Raw genomic sequence first — 6,919 nt, forward strand, 5'->3', positions numbered from 1 at the left:
ATTATTTGAAGGTCTTTAGAAGTCAGAACAGTATCAATGTCATTTGGCAAACACTCTTATCCAACTTACTAGGCATGCAAAGGAGCTGTTTAAAGCTAAAAAATCTGTAAAAATTCCTAACCAGAAAAACTAGAGACTAACGGTTGTTTGCATAACAGTTTTATTGTTAGATTGACTTTAAATCCAGATTATACATAAACAAGTAACAAGGCCAGAGAATAATGCCCAGAGAACTAACAAGTAATACAAAGACAGTTAATATAGATGTAAGTGCAGACACAACAACAATTATTGAGTGAAGAGCTTGCCCTCATACATTTTCCAAAGGAATGAAAAGACAGAGTTGTTCAGAGTAGGAGGAGAAGCTCTTTTTAAAACTCAGGCTATGCTTTAATTACATTACTTACAAACGTGTGTGTTTCTCCAATAATGCTGACAAATGAAGTGACTAGAAAGTCAGCAGATGGAAAAAAAAACATTTTCAACCTTAAAGGTGTAGCTAAAGCTGAAGATGTGCTCCTTGTCTAGGTCTTTGTAGATAAATCCAAATCTAGACTAGTTTTTAACTAGACATTTTGCTCAAAAATTGTTTAATGGGTTCCTTCAAATGATGAAGAACAGACCTGTACTTTATGTTCTGATTCAGTTCTCCCATTCCAAAACTTTCACATCTGAACCAATCTGATCATGTCCAATTCTTGCCAGTTTTAACAGTTGAGCCTTTCTGTTCATGCTTGAGGCTTTTCTTTCACTGTTTCACAATATATGTACTCTGGTGACTTGATAGTCTCAATAACTGGGTTAAGGCCAAAAACTACAGACTCTGAAGAAACATTTGAGGTCTTTGTAAAAAATTGTGTTTTTATGTAGCTTCCGATATGACACAGTAAAACTCACACAAATACAAATTATTGGATTTATAACTGTAGCATAATTGGAGTATTTTCCTGCTCCTAAGACATCTGGTCTGATTGTTCAGGTTAGCAAAACTCCTACTGAGTTTTAGAGCAGGCTAACTTTAAAATGCACTGGACATGGAAAGTCAATCCAGGACCAGAGTTGATCACCATAATAATTATGCAGTTAGGGATGTTGACTACACATACATACAAACATTAGTTTAAACTACATGACATTAGTTTACTCCATTTTTAAAGCTATGAGATTAAAATCTGTATAACTCCAGTGGTCCTCACAAACGCTGGCAACACTGTTTTGGGTGAAATAAAAACAATACCATTTGTTACATTACAATCAAGGTAAAAGGCACTTTTATCCAAAGCCCATTGAAGTTAAAAGAACTACAGTCCAAACATTTAAGGAGTTAAATGTCTTACTCAAAGAGCTAACAGTAAAAGACCTGGGATTTGGATACATAGCTTTCTGATCAGAGTTGAAACTACTGAGTTCCCAAGATTGGGAAAAAATTCCATTCATTGTTACAAGTCATAAGTCAAGTGACTCCATGTGATATTCAATATTCTGCATATGCTTCACAGTTTAGCTTCTAGTCTTACTTAGAGCTTCGTAATACCATTGTCTGGAAGATAAATTATCTGAAACCTTAAAGAAAGCTAAAAGTTAAAATAAGTGTTAATAAGTTAATAATAATTGTTAATAAGCATAGTATAACTAAAGACTTCAAAGTAAACAAATATTTTTTTCACCTGATGTAGAAAGAGGCAGAGGTTCTGTTGGAGAAAAATACAAAGGAAAAACAAGCAAAAAAAAAAAAAAAAAAAAGAACAAGAGGAAAAAACAAAAATACACATCTCTATCAGGAAGTCATTAAATTATTCAGCCAATTTAATTAGTTCCCAACTCACACACAAACAGTGGCAAAACAAGTGTGATGAATAATTGTGTAAACACTGCATCAGTGAGCTGGGGAGAACAGTAAAGAAGTAACTGAGTAATGCAGAGACTTATATTGGCTGATAAAAGACTGTGATCGAGCTGAAATAAGATCAGCTATGACTCTAATCAATGACATCAGCCTTCTTAAATCTTTTTAAGTTTACAGTATATATTGTGGTACATAAAATCTAAATTATATACAAACTAATCTCCCTGGGAGCTCAGAATCGTCCAATGAAGCTTTCAAAAGCCCATGAAGAATCTACATACAGGTATCTCGATCTACATATAAAAAGTTACATTTTTGGTATATTGACAGTGGCAGATTTCTTTTTATTTCTTACTAATAGGGTGTGAAGAACTGAGTGTGAAACTAAGCATTTATGTTCAGGAAAAGAGGGAACAAGGGACAAAGGCAAAGACGGAAAAGTTTCCCAACTCCTCTGTAGCTCTGCGCATTAGTCAGAGCAAAGAACACGAGCAAAGAAATGGAATAGGGAAAGGGAGGGGTGTGCTGAGTGTGTGTGTGTGTGTGTGTGAGTGTGCGTGCGTGCTCTCATGCACACAAGCAGAAAGGCATTTTGCAGCGTCTGCTTTTGTCTGGTTCTCTCACTAGATGCTGCTAGCTTGCCCTTTTGCTCCTTGAGCGCCCCCAAAACACACACACACACACACACACACACACACACACACACACACACACACACAGAGTTATTTTTCGCCCATAGAACCAACAAGACGGCGAAATATCTTGCGCCGTAATGTTTGGCTCACAGACTGTGACCCAGAATCATTTAAAAAATGATTTCATGCCTAAAATATTTTCCCTTATCTATTTCCCAGCCACACTGGGGCCAGCTGAGAGAATGAAGAAAGGAGAATATGATGCAGAACCTCATATATTCTTGAGCCGTGCTTGTAATTCCGGCTCCGTAATGTTCTGACAAGCAATCTGTAGGGGGTAGAAAAGGAAAATGCATGAGAGAGTACAAGCAAATCTATTTATATCGGCTGGACTATGAAGTGTCAGTATAGCATGCCCCTAATGGCCTGGAAGAGTAGCAGCGGGTGCAGTGAAATATTGCAGTGAGGGTGGGAGGAGGAGAAAGAGAAGGATAAAGGGGCTAAGGGAAGAGAATGTTCTCTTTCTGTAGTCTTTCTCTCCACCTTTTGGCGTGAAGGAGAAACAGAACTGAAGCCCTGTTTGTAAAAGTCTTCTATATACACATACAGTTTATCGGGTATTCTGGGCTGTAGAGTCTGTGCACATGGTGGTTGAGTACACAACTCCTGAACATGGATATCAGATTACTGTACACTTAAATAAGCAATATGGTTAAAAAAGAAATACATCAATAAACATGTGTAACACACACACACACATACATATGTACACAGAACATGATCATAGAACATACATTATAACACATGATAATGTTTATTGAAAATATGGAAACCATAAAACAAATGCATACAGTTTATGTGCAAACACCAACTTGCATTGAGGACCTACTGGCTGAACCAGTTCACCTTTCTCACATAAACACAGACAACTAACTCACTCCCTTATTTACTTTAACCATATTCCACAGTTTGTGTGCTGTTTTTCATCTCCCTTTTTTTTTATAAAATATATTTACATGCAAATTTCTGTTAAAGTGCATGGCAAATCCCAGGCTTATTGCATGTTTGAATTAAATGCATCTTTTAATAAAATGCAACATAGTTCTTCATTCTGTTCTTCTACTTTTGTGTTGTCACATAGAGTTCACATCACTTATAAAGGAAATGTGATTAAAAGCAGTTTTTGCTTTCCTAATAACTTATGTTAACTAAAAGATTTTCCTTTAAAAAAAAAGGATTAGTAAACAAATACAGAGAGTAGGGAGCAAACTTATTTCTTCCATGTGGTTAGTGTTTCACATGGTTATGCAAAGTCAACTACATAGCTATCTATCTCCCTATGCCACAGAATGTTTTGGAATGACTAAGAAAACCTGCAATGCTAATAATATGCAGCATTTTAAATATAAGACATGAACTAGTTACATTGTTTATGTAACAAGTTGCAATATGTTGCAATAAACTCGTGTCTCAACTAACAAATAAAAAATGAAAGATAAATGAAATAAAGGCTGCTGTTAGCTGTATGAATTGTCATATAGTTCACTATGAGTTCATAGACTGTACACAAATTGGTTTATATACTGCTCAAATTATAGCCCAAATGTTTGCTACACTCAGAAATTTGTCACCTGCAGTGTGAACCCAGAGCTCCACCTCAAATAAAACCTTTTTACAATCACAAGAATATAACCAAACACTCACTTTGTGAAGTCTTACTTCTTGTGTTTATATCACTTCCTAGTTTGTTTCTATGTTTTGTGCCTTGCCCTATCTCTGTTTATTATCTTGCTTTGTCTTGTATAGTCTTGCTATGCATATCATATTGCTTTGTCTAGTCTATCCTTTGTCTTTGATATTTAGCTCTATGCTATGCTACTTTCTCGGACTGCATTCTGCACATACTGTAGTTTATGATAGTTTATCTTGTCTCTACACACATTTATAAAAGGGAATCATTCAGAGGATTCTTTCCAGAGAAAATTTGCCTTGTGTTGTTTAAACTGTTGAAGTATAAACTTACAAGGCAAATTAACATTTTTGCTTTACAAAAGTCAATAAGGAATTACACACACGCACGCACACACACACACACACACACACACACACACACACACACACACACACACACACACACACTTGTTCATACATTGGGAGACCTGGATATTGTAATATTAAATATGTCTTTTGGTCCAGCATTGATGACTGTGCTGAAATAAATTTGGATGTGGATGTGCATTTTATGAAGTTAAGCTAGTGTACATGTTGCATGAGTAGTTTACAGAATTATAACAGCAAATCATACTCAGACCAAGTTCTACACTCAAAAGCTGCATGTCTATCTAGTTGGAAAAGAATAGATCACTAAGTCACAGCAGTACTATTGAAACATTGAAGATTCTCTTTTCACTGACAAATAACAAGCAAGTAGTTAGCTATGTCCTGTCCATGATCTATTTTTCATAGAATCCTGGCAGGAGCTCTCATTTTGTTTACTTTTGATTGAAATTACAATCAAATTGCTTGAATTTTGGTATTTGATTTTGTCTTATTATTGAAGACTAGCCTAGCCAAATAGCTTACGAAAGTATCTCACTTGGGAGTTAGGAACTATCATTCTTGAAAATAATTATTATAATTTAAAAAAGGTTTATATTAATTCATGATTAAGTGTGATGCTTTTAGTGCAGTTTATTATCTTAAGCTTAATATCTCAGATAGTTACATCAGTACTATAACTTAAATAGGATCCTTATTGTTCCTTTTTTGTAAAGGAGAAAATCAGCAGTCACACTGAGGGAAACCACACAAACATGACTGGCAAATGTGTAGTGTTTTTCCGATGATAAACTTTAGATTCTTGCACTCTATTTGACTGTCTTCACTCCAGTATATACACTGTCACAAAGAAATAATGCAGAATGCAGAATTTTATATGTGAGGAATGTTTGTGATTGGTCACCTGCCTGTCAGTCATCATCACAGTTCTTAAATGACTTAATGTACCAGACTCTGGTAGCATTCAAGACTCAAGATTATGTTTATTATTTAAAATTGTACTATTTTACAATTTTGCTATAAACATTACCCATGTTTGGCTTAAACCAATTGAATTCTAGCTTACAATCAATTGGGCAATGTAATAATTATAATAATATGATGTTTTGTGATTTCCAACTCACAAAATATCACAAACCCCCCTGGTGATTCTTCTAATTCATTCTCCTGGGGGAGCCCTGGCCCCAGTTTGAGAACTATGGATGTAGAATTAAGCCCAACATGAGTTGTGGAAGATGAAATGATGCCTGATGGCATCGCACATTTAAAAATGCACCATTGTTGATCCTGCCAATGTAAGTGGTGTAGGGAAAGACCTACAATGAGGGAAATGAAGCAGCTGCCTGTAAGATTGAGAAAATATTTGTAGACCTTTGTCGAGTTTTGGGTAAATAAATGGAAAGTCAATGTGTGTAAACCAGTGTGTGAGAGAGCAATCAGAGGCCAGCTAGTACACAATATCTGAAACTGGCATCCTGAGTAAATCTTACACTCATCTGGACTAATGTCAAGTTCAGTCATGGGGATGTCTGTCTCTCTACTTCTTTCTCTTATTCTCTCATTCTTTTCTTAAAGTATGATGTAAGGTTCTTATTCAAGCAGAAATGATGTCACACCCTCTTATAACTGGAATTATTAGTACCTATAGGACCAGATGGCTTTAATTGGGCCAGTATAACTGACCCCGAGGGCTTGAAAAGTTCAGTAAACTTCACCACATTTCTGCAGTTCCAAAGAGCATTACACTTACCTGTTATGACAGATTAATATGGTTATTAATAGGGTAATATGGTTATTTGGCAGTAATCGTCTCAATCAGGTATTCAAGGAGAAGAGGTCAGATCACCACCAGTTGTTGAGTCTTTATCCCCAACACAGTTTCACGGCATTTTGTCATATAGTTACGAACTTTAATCTATTGATTCGTGTTCATGGACATGAATTTCCCTCTTTTTTCGTGTCACTCAGCACGACTGCCTCTATCTGGCTTTGTCTCAATAGCAACGAAGACAACGGATCATGGGTAATGCTGATGGAAATGCCAACGGTAATCTTTTTTTCCCAATTTTTGTTAGAGAATAAGGCTCAATACAGGGTTAGGGTAAGGGTTAGGGTTATACTTTAATAAATGCTTTTGCATCGGTGGTATCCAGTGGCAGAAAGAAAACTTTGGCAGAGGCAACAAAAATACTTCCTATCGAAATACATTACATAGAAAATTGTCCTCAGTGACAAGAAAAAAAGGAAATTAGTGTACATATATAGTGAAGACGAATCAATAGATTACATTTCGTGAATATATCACGAAATGCCGTGAGACTGGGCTGTTATCCCAAATAGCTATTGCTCACTTCTACAGAGGAAGTACTCTGTATTAAAA

The 6,919-nt window shown here is 35.8% G+C and overlaps 1 long non-coding RNA gene across 1 annotated transcript; it reads right to left on the bottom strand.

Moving 5' to 3' along the window:
* Positions 1–216: 216 nt before the first annotated feature.
* LOC124378929 lies at positions 217–2,810 on the bottom strand. Its single transcript, XR_006924333.1, has 3 exons — positions 2,752–2,810; positions 1,668–1,691; positions 217–1,210 (listed from the first exon to the last, which is right to left on the bottom strand). It is a non-coding gene; the product is annotated as an uncharacterized LOC124378929 (long non-coding RNA).
* Between the last annotated feature and the right edge of the window lie 4,109 nt (positions 2,811–6,919).

This window comes from Silurus meridionalis, chromosome 25 (assembly GCF_014805685.1).
Source record: "Silurus meridionalis isolate SWU-2019-XX chromosome 25, ASM1480568v1, whole genome shotgun sequence".
Taxonomy (NCBI): domain Eukaryota; kingdom Metazoa; phylum Chordata; class Actinopteri; order Siluriformes; family Siluridae; genus Silurus; species Silurus meridionalis.